Consider the following 19670-nt stretch of genomic DNA (forward strand, 5'->3'; position numbering starts at 1 on the left):
GCAGCAAACACAATGCTGCAATGGAGAGATTATCCTATACTATTGAGGTGGACCCAACATAATCACAATGATCCTTATCATCCTTTTGGTGGGAAGGATCAGAGTCAGAGAGAGATTTGAAGACTGCTGACTTTGAAAATGGAGGAAGAGGGCCGGACATGGTGGCTTATGCCTGTAATCCCAGCACTTTGGGAGGCAGAGGCGGGGGCTCACTTGAGGTCAGGACTTTGAGAGCAGCCTGGCCAACATGGTGAGACTCTGTCTACTAAAAATACAAAAATTAGCTGGGCATGGTGGCGCGTGCCTGTAGTCCCAGCTACTCTGAAGGCTGAGGCAGGAGAATCACTTGAACCTGGGAGGCAGAGGTTGCCATGAGCTGAGATTGCACCTGCACTCTAGCCTGGGTAACAGAGTGAGACTCCATCTCAAGAAAAAAAAAAAAAGGAAGGAAACAGCTAGATAAATCAAGGTAACAGTTTCTCTCCTAGAGTCTCCAGAAGGAACGCAGCTCTGCCGCCGACACCTTGATTTTAGTCCCATGTCAGACATCAAGAAATGTAAAAGAATAAATCTGTGTCGTTTTAAGCCATTAAGTTTGTTGTAATTTGTTACAGCAGCAACAAGGGTTTTTCTGAAAGCCTTTCCACTCACTTGGTTGTCTTCAGTTTCAGGAGCATCCCTATAAACAGAAGGAGGGGACTCCTTAGATTCATTAACCTAAGATTTGGGGTACCCAAAATAGAAATATCACTTAAAAAAGAAGTCTTAGGCTAGGCGCGGTGGCTCATGCCTGTAATCCCAGCACTTTGCGAGGCCAAGGTGGGCGGATCACTTGAGGTCAGGAGTTCGAGGTCAGCCTGGCCAACCTGGTGAAACCCCGTGTCTACTAAAAATACAAAAAAAAAAAATTAGCCAGGCATGGTGGTGCGCGTCTGTAGTCCCAGCTACTCAGGAGGCTGAGGGGGAAGGATCGCTTGAACCTGGGAGGTAGAGGTTGCAGTGAGCCAAGATCGTGCCACTGCACTCCAGCCTGGGTGACAGAGTAAGACTCCGTCTCAAACAACAACAACAAAAGAAGTCTTGCCCCATTGCAACATAAATAGTTCTATCTATAGATACAGGCATGATGATGTGACCTACAATTTGTCCCTGGACAACCAGGAAAAGCCATTAGATTTTAATTGCTGGTAGGGTGTTACTGTCATCTCTCACATAAGCAGAAGAAATGGAAAGGATTTCTCCCATTTCATTGGCACAGCTGCCGCAGCTTTCTATGCTCTGGAGTTTACTCTCATTCTAGGGGTAGACCTGATACAGATAACAAAATGGCAGTCAAGCCACTACTATGCATGACATAATAAAATGCTATGGGTCCTTTTACTACTAAAACACCTATTTAAGATTTTCAATTTCTGACAACCAAAATCTCTGGGCCACACTGAATTTTGTGGCTGATTTTCATAAAAATATATAGGGAGAAAGAAAACTTGTAGTAATAAAGACAGCACTATAGTAAGAATCATTTTTTAAAGTCTTGTTAATTTAAACATATAATAGTCACAGTTTTAAGAAAAGCCCCTCATAGCCATCACAAAGAATTATATTAATCCAACATTTTTTCTAAAGAATAACCACTAGGTGGAAATTTATTTTGTAAAGATAAATAATGTGCAAGTTTCCTAAATAAACAGACTTTCAATCACATTTTAAAACACTACTCAAGAACAGGCATTTGAGTAAATCCCATAACCTCTGTTTTCCCAAATAAATGAGACTGACTAGTCAAAAACTGACCACGGAAATATTTTCTCATGTTTGTTTCCCTTTTCCAGCTCTACAAGGCGGATAGAATTTATTTAGTATATATCGTATGTCTGGACAAAAGTTTTGTTTTTAATTGAGTTCCCAGAGAAACATTTCTATACAAAATTAAACTAACCAGCTTGAATCACCCACACCAACACTGCCAAGATAAGCAAAAGCTGAGTCTCACCTTGCCTATTCCCAGACTCCAAGTGCCATGTTATATATCTTTCCCCTTGTAGAGTCCTATTTTTGTTTTTGTCTGTGATGTGGTTCACTACACAACACCAACTATGTACCAGACCCTGTTCTAGATCTTGGGAAATCCAAGATCTAGTTTCTTGGAGAAATAAGATTCTAGTCTCATGGAGCTAAAATAAACAAGGAAATTTCAGATAGTGATATGCTACTATAAAACAGGGTAATACAATACAGGGACAGGGGGCTGGATTCTTTTCTTTGGAGACAGAGTCTCGCTCTGTCACCCAAGCTGGAGTACACTGGCACGATCTCAGCTCACTGCAACCTCTGCCTCCCAGGCTCAAGCGATTCTCTTGCCTCAGCCTCCAGAGTAGCTGCAATTACAGGTGCCCGCCATCATGCCTGGCTAATTTTTGTATTTTTAGTAGAGACGGGGTTTCCCCATGTTGGCCAGGCTGGTCTCGAAATCCTGACCTCAAGTGCTGGGATTACAGGCGTGAGCCACCGCACCCGGCTTAGATTCTTATTAAAAAAACTAATGAAACCAAAACCAGGAATCAGTCATATAGAGAGGCTGGAAAAAGACAAGGAAAAAGATGATCATCAGGTAATATCTTTTATTTCCTTTGAAGTTCACTCTGTTTCAGAGGCTTCTGAGTTATAGCTATAGTAAAAAGATTTAAATTATGGTTTACTCAAGCATTCCATGTAGTATAAAGTTTAAATCTTAAGTGTTATGTAAACATAACTGGTCCAAAATATACTGAAATGGAACTCTTGGGAGGCTGAGGCATGAGAATCATTTGAACCTGGGAGGCGAAGGTTGCAGTGGGCCAAGATCGCACCTCTGCACTTCAGTCTGGGTGATAGTGTGAGACTCTGTCTCAAAAAAAAAAAAAAAAAAAAAAAAATGCTGAAATGAAGGCAATGCATTCTGTATTTAAATCATTTTGTTGGTCGGCAATCTATAGTCTGCTAGTAATTGCACTGATTAAAAGACTTAAAATATTCCAGCTTTCAAACAACTATTATTGATAAGTTATAGTTATCTTTCTTTCCCATGAAGAATTTATTTACCATCTAACATAGCAAACACACTGGAAAAATGAGATTTTAAACATCTAGCCCACAAAAACACACAAATATAGTAATCACAAGGCAAAGAATGTACAATTATGTTCACATCTACTTAATTCTTTTTTTTTTTTTTGAGATGGAGTCTCTCTCTGTCGCCAGGCTGGAGTGCAATGGTACGATCTCAGCTCACTTGCAACCTCTGCCTCCTGGGTTCAAGCAATTCTCTGCCTCAGCCTTGCGAGTAGCTAGGACTACAGGCGCCCGCCACCACACCTGGCTAATTTTTGTATTTTTGGTAGAGACGGGGTTTCATCATGTTGGCCAGGATGGTCTTGATCTCTTGACCTCATGATCCGCCCGCATCAGCCTCCCAAAGTGCTGGGATTACAGGTGTGAGCCACCGCGCCCAGCCTATATCTACTTCTTTCCCTTCACTAAGAATAGCTAATTCTGGGCTAACCACATGTAGCTATTTAAATTTAAACAAGTTGAAATTAAATTACATTAAAAATTTAGTTCCTCAGTTACACTGGCCATATTTCAAGCATTCAACATCAACATGTGGCTAAGGTTACCATATTGGTCAGTGCAGATACAGAATATTTCTGTCATCACAGAAAATTCTATTAGACAGTGCTGATCTACATTATTTTTCAAATTTTACCTTAACAAAAACATCCTTTAAAAGCTTATAAAAAATAAGAATTACAAATTTTTAAAGAAATCTGTTAATATTACTGTGATGCTAGAAAGAAGTCACATAAGAGGAAGTTCAGCAAATAGATATCTATGCCAGAGTAAGACAAACTCAGATACCTAGGGACAAGCAAAATGTCCACAAAGTAGAAGGATGTACTCTAACATTGGTCTTAGAGTCATGAGACTTGAATTTTAGGTCTCCTTCTACCTCTAACTTAGCTGCATAAATTCTGAGGACAGACAGTATCTTTGGGTTTTCATTTAACATCATAAGAAAGGTTGGATCAGGTGATCCACATATATAAAATGACCATGAAAAATGGGAAAATGAGCTGTGATTCCTCCTATTATCAATACATAAGTGTAGGGCTTGAGTTTTCATTCTGAAAAGAATATATATATAAATATAAATATATATATATATATTTATATGTGGTTAAAATACTAACGTTTGGCCAGGTGTGGTGGCTCATGCCTGTAATCCCAGCACTTTGGGAGGCCAAGGCAGGCAGATCACTTGAGGTCAGGAGTTCAAGACCAGCCTGGCCAACATGGTGAAACCTTGTCTCTACTAAAAATACAAAAATTGGTTGGGTGTGGTGGTGCACGCCTGTGGTCCCAGCTACTAGGGAGGCTGAGGAGGGAGAATCACTTGAACCCAGGAGGTGGAGGTTGCTGTGAGCCGAGATTATGCCACTGCACTCCAGCCTGGGTGACAGAGTGAGACTCTGTCTCAAAAAAAAAATTAATAAAAAACCAACTTTAAATCTTATCTACCACCTTAACATTATTTAAGATGACCATTATTTGTAATATCAAACAATTACATGAAATTCACAACCAATACACTTAGCTACATAAATAGGATTTTAGGGAGTAAAATCAGCATGGCCACCATAATTCTCTTTACAAAATCCTAGTAAGGAATCATGGTGTGTTAGAGAAGTTGTATGTTTTCTTTTAACTTTTTTTTAACTTTTCTGAGTTTAAACTACTAATAGAGCAAAATATCTTTTTTTTTTTTTTTTTTTTTGAGACAGAGTTTTGCTCTTGTTGCCCAGGCTGGAGTGCAGTGGCACGATCTCAGCTCACTGCAACCTCCGCCTCCAGGGTTCAAGTGATTCTCCTGCCTCAGCTTCCCAAGTAGCTGGGATTACAGGCATGAGCCATCACACCCAGCTAAAGGGGGTTACACCATGTTAGTCAGGCCGGTCTTGAACTCCTGACCTCAGGTGATCCACTCGCCTCGGCCTCCCAAAGTGTTGGGATTACAGGTGTGAGCCACTGTGCCAGGCAGCAAATTATCTGTAAAGAATAACTGTGCTACTCCATAATCTGTTTAACTTTAGTGTTGTCACCTCAAATATTTTCTGAAATGTGTTCACTTTAAATTTTCCACTAAAAATTTAGAGAAAGATGTTTAGAGAAGGATGATGATTAAAGACATTAAAATATCCTGAATTAGGAAGTAAACTGCGTGAAGTAGAACTTGGTTAACAAAATACAAAATAGAAAACAACAACAACAAAAAAGTATTTCATTTAACCATAAATCCTGTCACTAAATTCAATCATACAGTTTTCACTTGACTATGATTCCATTAAGTTATACAACATTTTAGGTTGCTTTGTAGTTCGTATTTTTCTCCTGACTAAACCACATTACTATTGAAGTACCTTTTACCGATACAAAACTTACTAGTAAAACACCGTTTCCCTTATCTATCTAGTTTAACCTCAACTGCCTTCGCTTTGTTGTTGACCACACCTGGCAACAACAGACGTGGTATTACCACTTGAAGGAAATTACATTATTTTCCAATCCTTTACAGCAAGGGTAGTTGCTCACAATGAAAATTACTACAAACAACTTTCATCAGTCATCTTGTTCCATTCACTATGAAATCTAGTAAACTAACAAATTCATCCACATATTTTCCTACCTATTTCCTGGACAAACTTTTAAATTATGGTAAAATGGTTTGAGATTGGTTCTTAAAATTTTGCAAGCATTCAAATTTACTTTCTTTTAGCTTGTATCCTCCATTCCCCAAAAAAAGGCAAAAGAGAATGTATGCCAAAGATGATATGTAGTTTTTAAAGCACTAAGCAATTTATTATATCTAAATAATAATTTACTAAGTTTATCTTTTCTATAAAGACCAGTTTGGGTTTTGTTTGTTTATCGCTTTAGTATTTTAGGTTCAACATGTAGTATTTTAGTATTCAACATGTAGTTTTCAAAATAAGCAATAAAAGTTAGAAAATTCAGAATTTCATACTATATATCCAAATTTCACATCACCTATTTGTTTAATCAGAGCACCAAGCTTTGGTGAAGCTTTAGCCATCATGAGTTGTAATAAAACAGTGGAAGTAAAATTGGACTGGAAAGTTAACTTCATGTTCAAACTTGAACCAGCACGAATTCTCTTACCAATTAAGAAAAACTCATATAACCTAGGCAAAAATTCTCTTCAGGTATTAGTTGATGTTCAACTTTTAACTTCTATGAAAGTGAGTTTAGCCAATTGAGTTCAGTTCTTCTTCCATTAAACATGTGACTAAAGACTAGTTCATTTTGTGTACACTATTTTTCTTCTATTAAAAAAGTTATTCATTATCAACTATGTGTCTGGTACAGTTCTACACACACTCCAGTACTTCTAATTTGAATCCCTGTAACTCCAAGAATAATTTTCATTTGCACTTTTAGAGATAAGAACACTGATCTTCAGTGGTAAAGTGAAGTGGGGATAGGAACTCAGATCTCCTTGACTCTTGCCCTATACTTCACTGCCCTCCCGGTTTTGTTTTTTGTTTTTGTTTTTTTTTTTTTTGAGACAGAGTCTCGCTCTGTCGCCCAGGCTGGAGTGCAGTGGCACAATCTCAGCTCACTGCAACCTCTGCCTTCTGGGTTCAAGCGACTCTCCTGCCTCAGCCTCCTGAGTAGCTGGGACTACAGGTGTGCGCCACAACGCTGGCTAATTTTTGTATTTTTAGTAGAGACAGGGTTTCACCATGTTGACCAGGCTGGTCTCAGACTCCTGACCTCAAGTGATCCACCCACCTCGGCCTCCCAAAGTGCTGGGATTACAGGTGTGAGCCACCACGCCCAGCCAGCCCACCCAGTTTTTAAAAACGTTTTGTTAAATGGCTTAAGCAAACATAACAAAAGAACAACTTTCAGGGGTGAAGGTCAATTAGAACAAAGCAAACCTCTCTTAATAAAAAGAAACCCATATTTTCTATAAGGTGATAAGTTTGCTACAGTTAACTGTATAGGTAAAACATACTTTCCACAGATGTTTCCTAAAATAAAGTGTTTCTAAATCAAATTTGAACTTTTAAAAAAACATTTTAAACCATACACAATACTCTCTCAATAAAGACATTCTGACTGTCCAGGAGAATAATTTTTTTTTTTTTTTTTTGAGACGGAGTCTCGCTCTCTTGCCCAGGCTCAGGAGAATAATTTTATAATAACTCATATTTTGTTTAATCAGCTTAAACTTAATATGTCAGGTTTTCTTAAAATGGGATGTAGAAGCATCATCTTCTCATGAAGGACTTTCTAAAATCTCACTCAAATGCATATAAAGTATATATCACACAAGCTGTTGTGTTCCTGTATACTGTACTACACTTTAAATGTTACGAATAAATGCTATTTTTAAAACAAAACTTTATAATATTGCTGGGTTTAAATGGTTCAAACCTTTCTGGAAATGTTCTAAAATTGATTGTGGTGATGGTTATACAACCCTGTCAACATACTAAAAGCCACTGCATCGTATATTTTTTTTTTTTTTTGAGACGGAGTCTCGCTCCGTCACCCAGGTTGGAGTGCAGTGGTGCAATCTCGGCTCATTGCAAGCTCCGCCTCCCGGGTTCATGCCATTCTCCTGCCTCAGCCTCTCCGAGTAGCTGGGACTACAGGCACCCGCCACCACGCCCGGCTAATTTTTTTTGTATTTTTAGTAGAGACGGGGTTTCACCGTGGTCTCGATCTCCTGACCTTGTGATCCGCCCTCCTCGGCCTCCCAAAGTGCTGGGATTACAAGCGTGAGCCACCGCGTCCGGCCCGTATACTTTAAATGGATGAATTTTATGGTATGTGTATTGTATCTCAATAAAACTATTATTTTAAAAAATCAAGAGAACAGTTTGGAAATATGTATCAAAAGCTTTCAAAATGTTTATATCTTTTAAGTAATTCTACTTCTAGGAATTTATTGTAATGAAATAATCAGCCATATAATTATTTTTTAATGTATAAGGATGTCCATCAACTTACAATATCCCAAAATTGCAAGCTGCCTAAAAGACCTTCAACACAGAATGGTAAACAGATAATAGCACACCTGTACATTGAAATTCTATATTGATTTTTTAAATCACAAACATTTATTTCATAATATATTAAATAATAAAACATGCTACAAAATAATATGGATGCACAATTCCAACTATGTAAAAAAAATACATATGAAAAAGTATTGGAAGGATATAGAACAAAATATTAATAGTAGTTACTTCTAGCTAGTAGAATTTTAGATAATTTTAATTTTCTTTATACCTTCTGGTTTTCAATTTCTTTGTATAAACAATCCTTACATAAATGTTATTCTAAAACTAGTCACTTTGGAGAAGTTCAAGTTTTCCATTAAAAAATAAAAACCAACAGGTGATAATGACATAGAAACCATGAGGTGAATAAAAGCATATTAACTCTACTGCATACACAAAGCCAAATTACCTGATTCATCTTTTTAAAAATATCAAATTATGTTTACTTCCACATCTAGGAAAACTAAACATACGTGTTCAAGATTTAAAATCGCTATCACCCATGCAGGGGAAAAATTAGCAAGAAATATATTTAACCTTCAGTGGGAGTAAAAAAGAATAACATGCTATTGCACTACAGAAAAGAATTCAAGGATACAATAAAGCAAGAAATTTCTCACCACAATCTAATATGAAATACTATATTCTGATGCATTTGAATCTTGCAGAGATCATACAAAAGGAGACCAGAGTGGCAAAATTATAATAACCAAATAAAGGCTTTAATTTATAAAAATGCCTTTCTCAAAGTTCACATTGCAGAGTTGTAGGCAAATAGACCGTATTCAGCAGGTACTCGGCAGGAAAAAAGCATTCAAATTTTTCTGCTACCCTAATCCTCAAAAATCAACACTTAACCTTTCCAAATACCTAAGAAAATATTCTTGAAGGCCAGGAAAGCATAATGCAGTTTCTCCAGCTTCAAAAGAAATTTGGTTCTCTTGGCCAAATTACAGAAAAGTTAAAACTCAAGAAGTACCAAGGATGAAGGGTCAAACACAGATTGTCATCACTGATTACTTCTCAGGTTAATACTTTTTGAATGGTTCCAATACTGCGAAAGTATTGGAAACTTCTTAGTTAAGCTAAGAAATTAACAATATAGACAAATAGACATTTTCTAAGTAAGTCATTTTAGAGTTTCCATGTTAATTTAAAACCTAATCATTGAATCTTACCAAAAAGTGCAACAAGGATGAACTCTAAACAACATTTTGTATAAAATGGCACTTTCTTACAGGATTCAGTATTATTTTTTGTTATTCATTGGTAAGGTACTGAGATTTCAAATCACTAAACACAATAAATGTTAGAAAGCTACCTTAAAAACATTGTTCAGATACCCCTTCTGGCAATAATTAAAAATTGGTTATTCAGTTTTTATATTCGTTGAACCCGCATGGTTATGAATTCTTCAGGTTCTTTTTTTTTTTTTTGAGACACAGTTTCGCTCCTTCGCCCAGGCTGGAGTGAAGTGACGCAATCTCAGCTCACTGCAACCTCCGCCTCCCGGGTTCAAGCGATTCTCCTGGCTCAGCCTCCTGAGTAGCTGGTATTATAGGCGCCTGCCACCACACCCGGCTAATTTTTGTAGTTTTAGTAGAGACGGGGTTTCGCCATGTTAGCCAGGCTGGTCTCCAACTCCTCACCTCAGGTGATCCGCCCGCCTCGGCCACCCAAAGTGCTGGGATTACAGGCATGAGCCACTGCGCCCAGCCTCAGGTTCTTACTACTATAAAAACAAAAACAAAAAAAAACCACCAGCCGGGCGCGGTGGTTCAAACCAAAGCAATACCATCTAAACCAATGAGGTTGTCTCTTCAGCTTTTCTTCAAGGACTTATTACCTGGGTGATAGTTACCCGATGTTCACTTCCTTTTTTTTTTTTCAGACGGAGAGTCTTGCTTTGTCGCTCAGGCTGGAGTGCAGTGGCGCAATCTCGGCTCTCTACAACCTCAGCCTCCATCGTTCAAGTGATTCTCCTGCCTTAGCCTCCCAAGTAGCTGGGATTACAGGCGTGTGCCACCATACCTACCTAATTCTTATATTTTCACTTCCTAATTATTTGTTTATACTGTACATTCAAGTTTTAAATGCTTTTTTAATATTTCACATTTCATAACGTAAAAGGCTTTAAAATGCCTATTTCTTAAAGTTTTTGTTTTTTACATATAGCTTTCTTAAGCCTTCACAGCTAAGAGAAATTAGATAACATAAGATTCAATAGACACAATATTGTCTTGGCTATGGCCCAAATGCCACTAGGCTTATCTCCATATGATCTTCTTAATCTCAAATCAATTTGATAAACTAATTTTTTTAACCTATGAAATCCCAATAAGCTACCCATTCTTAAATTTAAAATGCCTCCCTATAAGGATCACTTGAGGCCAAGTGTTCAAGGCCAACCAGGCAACAAAGTGAGACTCCATCTCTACAAAAAAATTTTTAAAAATAGCTAGGGGGACCAGCACAGTGGCTCATGCCTATAATCCCGACACTTTGGGAGGACGAGGTGGGAGGATTGGTTGAGCCCAGCAGCTCAAGACCAGCCTGGGCAACTTGGCAAAACTCTGTCTCTACAAAAAAAAAAAAGCAAAACTAGCTGGGTGTGGTGGCACACGCCTGTAAGTCCCAGCTACTCAGAAGGCTGAGGTGGGAGGATCACCTCATCCTGGGAAGTTGAGGCTGCAGTGAGCCATGACTGTGCCACTGCACTCCAGCCTAGGTGGTAGAGGAAGACCCTGTCTCAAAAAAAAAAATTAGTTGGGCAGGGTGGCACATGTGTGTAGTCATAGCTACTCCAGAGGCTGAGGCCAGAAGAACTGCTTGATCCAAGGAGTTCAAGACTGCAATGAGCTAGGATCAGGCCACTACACTCCAGCCTGGGCAAGAGAGCAAGACCCTGTCTCTAAAAATAAAAAAATAAAAATAAACCTCCTATATATCTTAGGAAATATATATATAACTTACACCAAAATAAGAAAAAGCACATCTATAGTAGAAAAATACTTGTTACTTAATATTTAATTATCTATTAGGATGTGGGTAATATAAGCTATGAAGAAAAATCAGGACACACACACTCTTAATTTGTTTTAAGTAATCATACAGAGCCAGGCGCAGTGGCACCTGCCTGTAGTCCCAGCTACTAGAGAAGCTGAGACATGAAGACTGCTTGAGCCCAAGAGTTTGAGTCCAGCAGAGGCAACAGAGCCAGACCCTGTCTCACAAAAAAGAGAAAAGGTTAATTATACTGAAATCTGAAAATTTTATTCTCCGTAACATGACAGTCTATTTGGCCTGAAGGGGTCTCTGAAATCTTAATTTTCTCATCTTTAGACTGAGTTAAATAATTCTTGCCTGGGCGCAGTGGTTCACGCCTGTAATCCCAGGACTTTGTGAGGCCGAGGTGGATGGATCACGAGGTCAGAAGATCGAGACCATCCTGGCTAACACGGTGAAAATCCATCTCTACTAAAAATACAAAAAATTAGCCGGGCGTGCTGGGGGGCGCTTGTAGTCTCAGCTACTCGGGAGGCTGAGGCAGGAGAATGGCGCGAACCCGGGAGGCGGAGCTTGCAGTGAGCCGAGATCGTGCCCCTGCACTCCAGCCTGGGCAACAGAGGGAGACTCCGTCTCGAAAAAAAAAATTAAAAAAAAAAAATAATAATAATTCTTGTGCTTTCAAACTTCACATTTTAAAAAAGCCAAGTTATTCTGGGAGAATTCTACCAACTACCTCAGACGATGCCAAATAAATGTAAGGTATTATTCATGTTTTCTTTCCATGCTACACATGGCTAAAACTGAAACAGTATGAATATTAACAATTTTCATTTTCCTAGTCACTTTCTCTAAGTAGCCCTAAATGTAGATGGAAAAAAAGAACCTTGTAATAAAATATTAGAAGGGGAAAAAAGTTATCACTGTAGATCAGTTAATGACGATAAAGATCCACATCTAAAAAAACAAGCTAAGAATACTTTTTCAAAGAGCTTTTTCAAATTCAAAATCTTATCAAAAAAGTTGTACTTTAGGAGTAACAACACATCCATGTGGTAAAAACTGAACATTCTCTAAGTCCACAAAATTTAAAATATACCTTTACCTTCTTTTCATGCTACACAGTGCAGGTACAACATACTACAGAAGTGTTTAAAGTCTTTGTTACATATTTACTAAGAGCAACAGTAAAACTGAAAACAAAACTGTAAGCTTTTTAAAAAAAAGGTTAGGTAATGTTAGTATAAGCAATTTCTTAAATTTGTCCTTATTAATATTAATAAAAATATAAGTATTATTATTAACTTATAAATATAATTTATAAAAAGACTGGCCTGCAGAAATAAAGTTCACCATTCATTTAAAAACTCAAATGCTGGACATGTTTATTAACAAATAAATGAATTATCTTAGTTGCTTTTTCAAAAAATAATAGACTGCTTTTTTAAAAAAAAGTAAAACTAAAAACAGAATTGCATTGAAAAACAGATTTTATGGACAGATGCCAAGTTCTAAGCATTTTTAAAGCTTTAACGATTTTAATTTCTTAAGTGTCTACAACAGACAAGACTTTTTGTTTTAAAGGATCCCAATGAATAAGTAACCCATTTTCTTCTTGATAGAAAAAAAAAATTTAAATAAACAAAGTAATCAACAGTCCCTGCTAAGATTTTTAACTTGTTTTCAAATAGGGATTTTTAGCTCACTTTAAAATTTTTACCAATGTCTCTCTTTTTTTTCCAGGTCCTTTTCTAAGACCATGATGGACCTCTAATTTTTTTCATTTCACTGTTATTTTATTGATAATTTTATTAAAACAAGAAAAAGTCCACTAAAATCCACTTCATACAAAAACACACACTTCAAGATAACTTGGACACAATTCATTTTTGCATGTAAAAATATTTTGTGCATATATGTTCACAACATGGTGAATAAAATATGAAAAAATACAAGATCTCTTGCCTCACGGCAGCTTACTCCCCTTTAACTGTTTATACTAAATATACTTAACCTTAAGTTTGCCCCCTCACCTTGAGCTTTCATAGGCAGCTTTAATTCTTTCTTTCTTTTTTTTTTTTTTTTTGAGACGAAGTTTTGCTTTTATTGCCCAGGCTGGAGAGCAATGGCGCGACCTCAGCTCACTGCAACCTCTGCCTCCCGGGTTCAAGCGATTCTCCTGCTTCAGCCTCAAGAGTAGCTGGGATTACAGGCGCACACCACCGGGCCCGGCTAATTTTTTGCATTTTTAGTAGAGACGGGGTTTCACCATGTTGGCCAGGTTGGTCTTGAACTCCTGACCTCAGGTGATCCACCCGCCTTGGCCCCGCAAAGTGCTGGGGTTACAGGCGTGAGCCACTGCGCCCGGCCAGGCAGCTCCAATACTTTAAGGAAGTAATAGGTTGTGCTGTAAAGAACCAAATAACGGGTTTGTCACAAAAGCCCCGGACTTCACTTCCATAGGCCTCAGTTTTCTCTCTTGTAAAATAAAGTAGTTGTACTGTCTCTCTTCCATTTAACAGGCTATTAGGAACTTAATGCAGGACCAACTATTATTTACTTATAATAGCAAAACCTGCTAACAAACTAAAGTTAATCAATGTTTTAAACAATGGAAGAAACAAGACTCTTTAAAAAAAAAAGCTGTGGATCCATCTGTACTGATTTTTATTGTTTCTGTTTTTTGTTTTGTTTTGTTTTTGAGACGGAGTCTCGCTTTGTCTACCAGGCTGGAGCACAGTGGTACAATCTCAGCTCAGTGCAACCTCCGCCTCCTGGGTTCAAGCGATTGGCCTGTCTCAGCCTCCAGAGTAGCCGGGATTACAGGCACGCACCACCATGCGCGGCTAATTTATGTATTTTTTGTAGAGACGGGGGTTTCACCATGCTGGCCAGCTGGTCTCAAACTCCTGACCTCAAATGATCTGCCCGCCCCAGACTCCCAAAGTGCGGGAATTACAGACGTGAGCCACCATGCCTGGCCTTGTTTTGTTTCTGAGACGGAATCTCACTCTGTCATTCAGGCTAGAGTGCGGTGGCGCAATCTCAGTTTATTGCGGCTTCCCCCTCGGGGTTCAGGCAATTCTCCCATCTCAGCCTTCCAAGTAGCTGGGATTACAGGCGCCGCCACCACACCTGGCTAATTTTTGTATTTTTAGTAGAGATGGGTGTTTCCTCCTGTTGGCCAGGCTGGTCTCAAACTCCTGACCTCAAGCAATCCGCCTGCCTCAGCCTCCCTCCCAAAGTGCTGGGATTACAGGCGTGAGCCACTGCACCCAGCCGTGGATCCATAGGTACTAATTTAAAAAGATGTCCCAGATAGGCTGTTAAAACGAAAAAGTGGCCAGGTGCGGTGGCTCACGCTTGTAATCCCAGCACTTTGAGAAACCTCGTCTCTACTAAAAATACAAAAATTAGCCGGCATGGTGGTGCATGCCTGTAATCCCAGCTACTCGGGAGACTGAGGCAGGAGAACCGCTTGAACCGGGAGGTGGAGGTTGCAGTGAGCCACGATCGCGCCACTGCACTCCAGCCTGGGCAAGGACAGCAAAACTGTCTCAAAAAACAGACAAAAAAACAAAAAAGCAAAATGCAGATAGTATGATCCATTTGTAAATATTTTAAGAGAAATATACACATACATGCATAGAAGTTTTTCAGAAGGACATACAAGAAACTTCAAGTGGTTATCAGTGGAGAGGAATGCTAACTTTATTTTTTTAACTTCTTAGCCTTCTATGATATGTGAATATGTGAATAACTTTTTTTTTTTTTTTTGAGACACTCCAACCTGGGCAACAAGAGCGAAACTCCGTGTCAAAACAAACAAACAAACAAACTCCATCTTGACCAGGCGTGTTGGCTCATGCCTGTAATTCCAGCACTTTGGGAGGCCGAGGTGGGCAGATCACGAGGTCAGGAGTTTGAGACCAGCCTGGCCAACATGGTGAAACCCTGTCTCTACTAAAAAAAATACAAAAATTGGCCGGGCACGGTGGCTCACGCCTGTAATCTCAGGACTTTAGGAGGCCGAGGCGGGTGGATCACGAGGTCAGGAGATCGAGACCATCCTGGTTAACACCGTGAAACCCTGTCTCTACTAAAAAATACAAAAAATTAGCAGGGCGTGGTGGCAGGCGCCTGTAGTCCCAGCTACTCCGGAGGCTGAGGCAGGAGAACGGTGTGAACCTGGGAGGCGGAGCTTGCAGTGAGCCAAGATCATGCCACTGCACTCCAGCCTGGGCGACAGAGCGAGACTCCATCTCAAAACAAAAACAAAAACAAAAAAAACACAAAAATTAGTCGGGCATGGTGGCATGTGCCTGTAATCCCAGCTACTCAGGAGGCTAAGGCAGGAGAATCACTTGAACCTGGGAGGTGGAGGTTGTAGTGAACTGAGATCGCACCATTGCACTTCAGCCTAGACAACAAGAGTGAGACTCCATCTCTCAAAAAAAAAAAAGTACTAACTTCATAAAACTGTTAGGAGGATAAAAGGAAATCATGCATGTGAGACACTCGGCATAGCACAGTGTGAGGACAACTGTGAGCAGCTATTAGTGGATTATGAATATTATTGTAAATTCCAGAAACTGCTGTCATTATAATCAGATTCGACAGTTCACTCAACAATCATCAATTTCAAAGACAGTTTCCTTTATCCAAAACTCATTCAGTCTGATCAGTGTAAGAGAGGGCATTTGTTAATTTAAGGGTTTGGAAAAAAAAAAAAAAGCCAACACAGGTAACAGGTGGGCTGATGGACATATTAATTGGTTTTAAGTGTTATTTAACAAGAGTAGGCTTCTTTGTATATGAATACCTGTGCAAGGAACCAGGATACTTATGACAGCTGGGCAGGAACCCTGATCTTTAAAGGATGCTGCATACATAAAAATAAACTTTTTCTTTTTTTTTTTAAGCAATGAAAGCTTTCAACACAAATTTTTCTATTTAATGATTGCTTATTTTCCTAAAAATTTACAGCACTGATAGCTCATGCACACAATTTACCAGCTAATTACAAATAACATGTCAATCAAGTAGGAGATATAAAACTGAAATTGCCATAAAAATAAATTCCAGAAAAAGCATGCTGAATTTTTTTTTTAATGCAACTGTTCCTCACAGAATTTCAAACAAATTCAGGCTGAATATTATCAAATTAAAATACTCCAAGCTGTAAATCTGGCTTTTACACTAAAAGCACCCTCTCAAAGTACCACTTTAACAACATTCAATTTCATTTTTCTAACAAACCAAGAATATATCCTAAGCTTCTATATAACAACTGAGAGGATGTTGCCATTTAGGTAGGTTAAATGTAGTTCGACTGGTTTGAGTCCACCATATTACAATGTTAACAGGCCTTCTTGGTATTAGAGAACAGTTTCAGTATCAATGTGATAGGTTAAAGTTTGGATTACTCCAACTGCTATAATAAAAACAAAAGGTCACACACACACATTTAATCCTCTTCAATATGAAATAAAATAGGCTGTACTTAACACCAATGTATGTACTATAAATTTGTCAGGATTTAAACCTTAGAATAGTAATTATTTCAAATTGTACAAGTAGTTATAGTTGAATATATTAGTTACTGTAGTTTCCTGAGAGTCACCTGAAGTTCCAATCAAAAAACGAACAAACAAACAAAACAACAACAAAAAAACCCCTGGCATCTCAATGAGACTCTAAGAACTGCATGCCTACTTCATAGATCATTGCACTGTGCTGAACTGGCATCTGGAGATTGTATTGAGCTAGCTACATGAAGGCAAAGAGAAGAGATGGGGGAAAGAGAGTTTATTTAAAAAAGAAAATACTATTCTTAACACACTCATCACTCTTAACATGCTCATCACCTATAAGCAAGAGCTATCAGAAATATTATTTAAAAATACATACATTTCTAATTTTTCAACATTCAAAATACAGCAAGCCGATAATCTACCACAAGCAGAGTTTCCTACCCCTTTCACCCGGACACAGCGCTTTGCCAAGAGCACAGGCCCAAGTAAAATAACCGATGCAATTTCCTTGTTTACTTAAAGAATTGCAGAAAACATGTTGACTGCTTGAGGCTTCTGAAACAAACGAATTTTCCATACGTAAAAGACTTCATGATCATGTTTGATATGTAAGCGTAGTAATGATTCCTTCAGCTAGTAAAAATCTAGTTTTAAATTGATTAAAAGGGTTAAATTTACACTGCAGCTCATTAGCATACCTTGTTTGCAACCAGAAGGAAGAGGGTAAAGAGAGGGAGAAAAGCAGCAAAAACACACAAGATGGAAAACATCACTACCTCCTTTGGCGGTTATGAATAATTTAAAATGACCCAAGATGTAAGGGGAAAAGAGTTCGTGAATAGAAAGAAAGGGGGCTAACAGTCTGAACTGGCCCCTTCCAGATTCATACTGATGTCGGAGAGGAAAAGGAATTTATTTACACTGCAGTGCCTGGCAGCAAACATGGCTGCCCCTGCCCCCTTTAAATCGGAATAATCTTCACTCCCTCCCCAAAACCATCAAATTATGGCCATGTCTCTCCCTGCCTCCTTTCCATAACACAAACACATCGCCTCCTCCCTCAAAACAGTAAAACCCACACCTCCCCATTTCACAACAATCACAATCCCATAACCACTAGCTTCTCTATTCTCTAGCCTTGAAAGAAAGGCACAGAATACACACAAATATAGGAACAAAAGGCCTCCCTGCCTAACACTTTAACGACCTCCATCCCCTTCTTTTCCTCCCATTCTGACGCTAAGTCGATCGTTCTCATCCCTGTCACCATTCAGTTAATTTCCTTCCCTAGCCCAATCCTGTCTTCCAGTTTCCTGCGTCTATTTCCCATTCTCCTATTGCAGCCTGCCTCATCCCTTTTCCTAATCCACCTTTTCCTTCACTTCTATTCCTCATTTCTCCCTTCATTCCCACAAAATGCCCCATTTCTCCAACAAATTTATCCCCTTCCCCCAGACTCTTCAGGTTCCCACACTCCAACCCCAAACCTCCCTATTTATCAGTCCACCCAGGTCTCTAATCTCCATGCAACTCTTCTCCCCTTTCCCTGCCCCTCCCCGATCCATCCTTATCCCCGCCCCCATCCCACTTCTCCCAGTTCCCAGCTCAGCGCCACTCCGACTCCGATCCCACTCCCACCTCCCCTGCCCCACCCCCAATTCCCTCCACACCCCCCACCTTGCCATCTGCTCCTCCGTCAGGACTCCCCTCGAGCCCTTTCAGGCCACCCGCTTCCCCTTCCATTCCTCCTGGGGTCTGGCGCTCCATCCCTAGGTCGCCCCCTCCCCGTCGTTCCCTCCTCAGCTCTTCCTAGCACTACACACGCGCGCGCGCGCACACACACACACACACACATACACACACGCACTTTACCTTCAGTTTGTTCCATTCTAACCCCCCGGCCGTGTCAGTGCGATCACAGGAGAGACACGGAGGCCCGGAGTGGGGCTGCGGTGCGGGCAGCCACTGGGGCCGCGCGGGGAGGAGGCGGAACCGAGCTAGGCCGCATGAAATCCCCTAGCTAGATTTTCCCCGCGCCGGACGCCTCTGCCATGGCGGCCGGCACCGAGGAGGGCCACGGCCGGGCCGGGCCGGGCGTGCTGCGGGAAGAGGAAGGCTCGGGAGGTGCGATGGGAAGGGGAGGCCGAGGGACGGGGGTCGCCGCGCCGCCGCTGCTGCCAGAGAGGAGCCTACGGCTGGCAGCCGGGCCTGGGTAGCACGGTCCTCGGGGCTCGGCTCGGAATTCGCACGCCTCTCCGCGGCGACCTGTGCACAGCGCCCTCGGCCTCCGCCTCCGTGCTGGCCGCCGCCGCCGCCGCCTCTCCCGCCGCCGCCGCGCACAAAGCCCCCCCACCCCGACTCTCGGGGCGCCGCCGCCGCCAAATCCTCAGCCCCTCATTGGCCGCGGGCCGCGGCGCTTGCCGGGAAATGCAGTCCCGGATTCGGGACGCTGGGGCTCCGGAGGAAGCGGCGAGTCAGCGGGGCGGAGGGGGCGGGAGCGCGAACCAGGAACGCCCGCGGCCGCTAGCGTCTGGACGACTAGGGAGACCGGGCGAGAGGGCTGAGGGACGGGGAGGGACTATACGTGGGAGAGTGACACACAAAACACCCCGGGAAGCCGGAGGAGGCGTGGAAAGGTGGGGCCCGGGAGGTAAAGCTGGGATCGGCACGTTCAGTGAGGCTGATTAAAGAACAGCGCGCAACCAGCGCCATATGGCGCTCCTCAGGGTGACTCGGCTCTCTAGCTCCTAAGGGTTAGAAGGGACCCTCGCACGGTCCCCGGTGGGTGACCGCGCGAGGGCGGAGCAGTCCAGGCGACCCCTGGGCCGTCACCCATCCTACAGCTGTCAGGAAAGGGCTCCCGTTCCAGGATGGTCTGCATCTGGAAAGCCGGGGGCGATGCAAGACCGCCTTGGCGTCGGTCTCCCTCTCAGCCCCAGCTGAGTTGTCGGATGGTCCCCCTCCCCTGGTTGCAAGCAGTGGGAGGCCCGGCCGGCGGCGC

At 41.1% G+C, this 19670-nt stretch overlaps 1 protein-coding gene across 8 annotated transcripts in view; it reads right to left on the bottom strand.

The window, feature by feature from the left end:
* The window catches only part of NSD3 (nuclear receptor binding SET domain protein 3), a 113214-nt gene extending 93544 nt beyond the window's left edge, over positions 1-19670 (bottom strand). For 2 of the 8 annotated variants that reach the window (XM_063610913.1, XM_063610912.1), the window contains exon 1: positions 18542-19666. The gene's annotated coding sequence lies outside the window, so the exon portion shown is untranslated. Of the gene's footprint in view, positions 1-18346; positions 18449-18541 lie in introns of those variants that run through there. The other 6 variants (XM_063610911.1, XM_055295973.2, XM_055295976.2 and 3 more) reach the window with 6 other exon arrangements.

The sequence above is a fragment of the Symphalangus syndactylus genome, chromosome 10 (assembly GCF_028878055.3).
Source record: "Symphalangus syndactylus isolate Jambi chromosome 10, NHGRI_mSymSyn1-v2.1_pri, whole genome shotgun sequence".
Classification (NCBI taxonomy): domain Eukaryota; kingdom Metazoa; phylum Chordata; class Mammalia; order Primates; family Hylobatidae; genus Symphalangus; species Symphalangus syndactylus.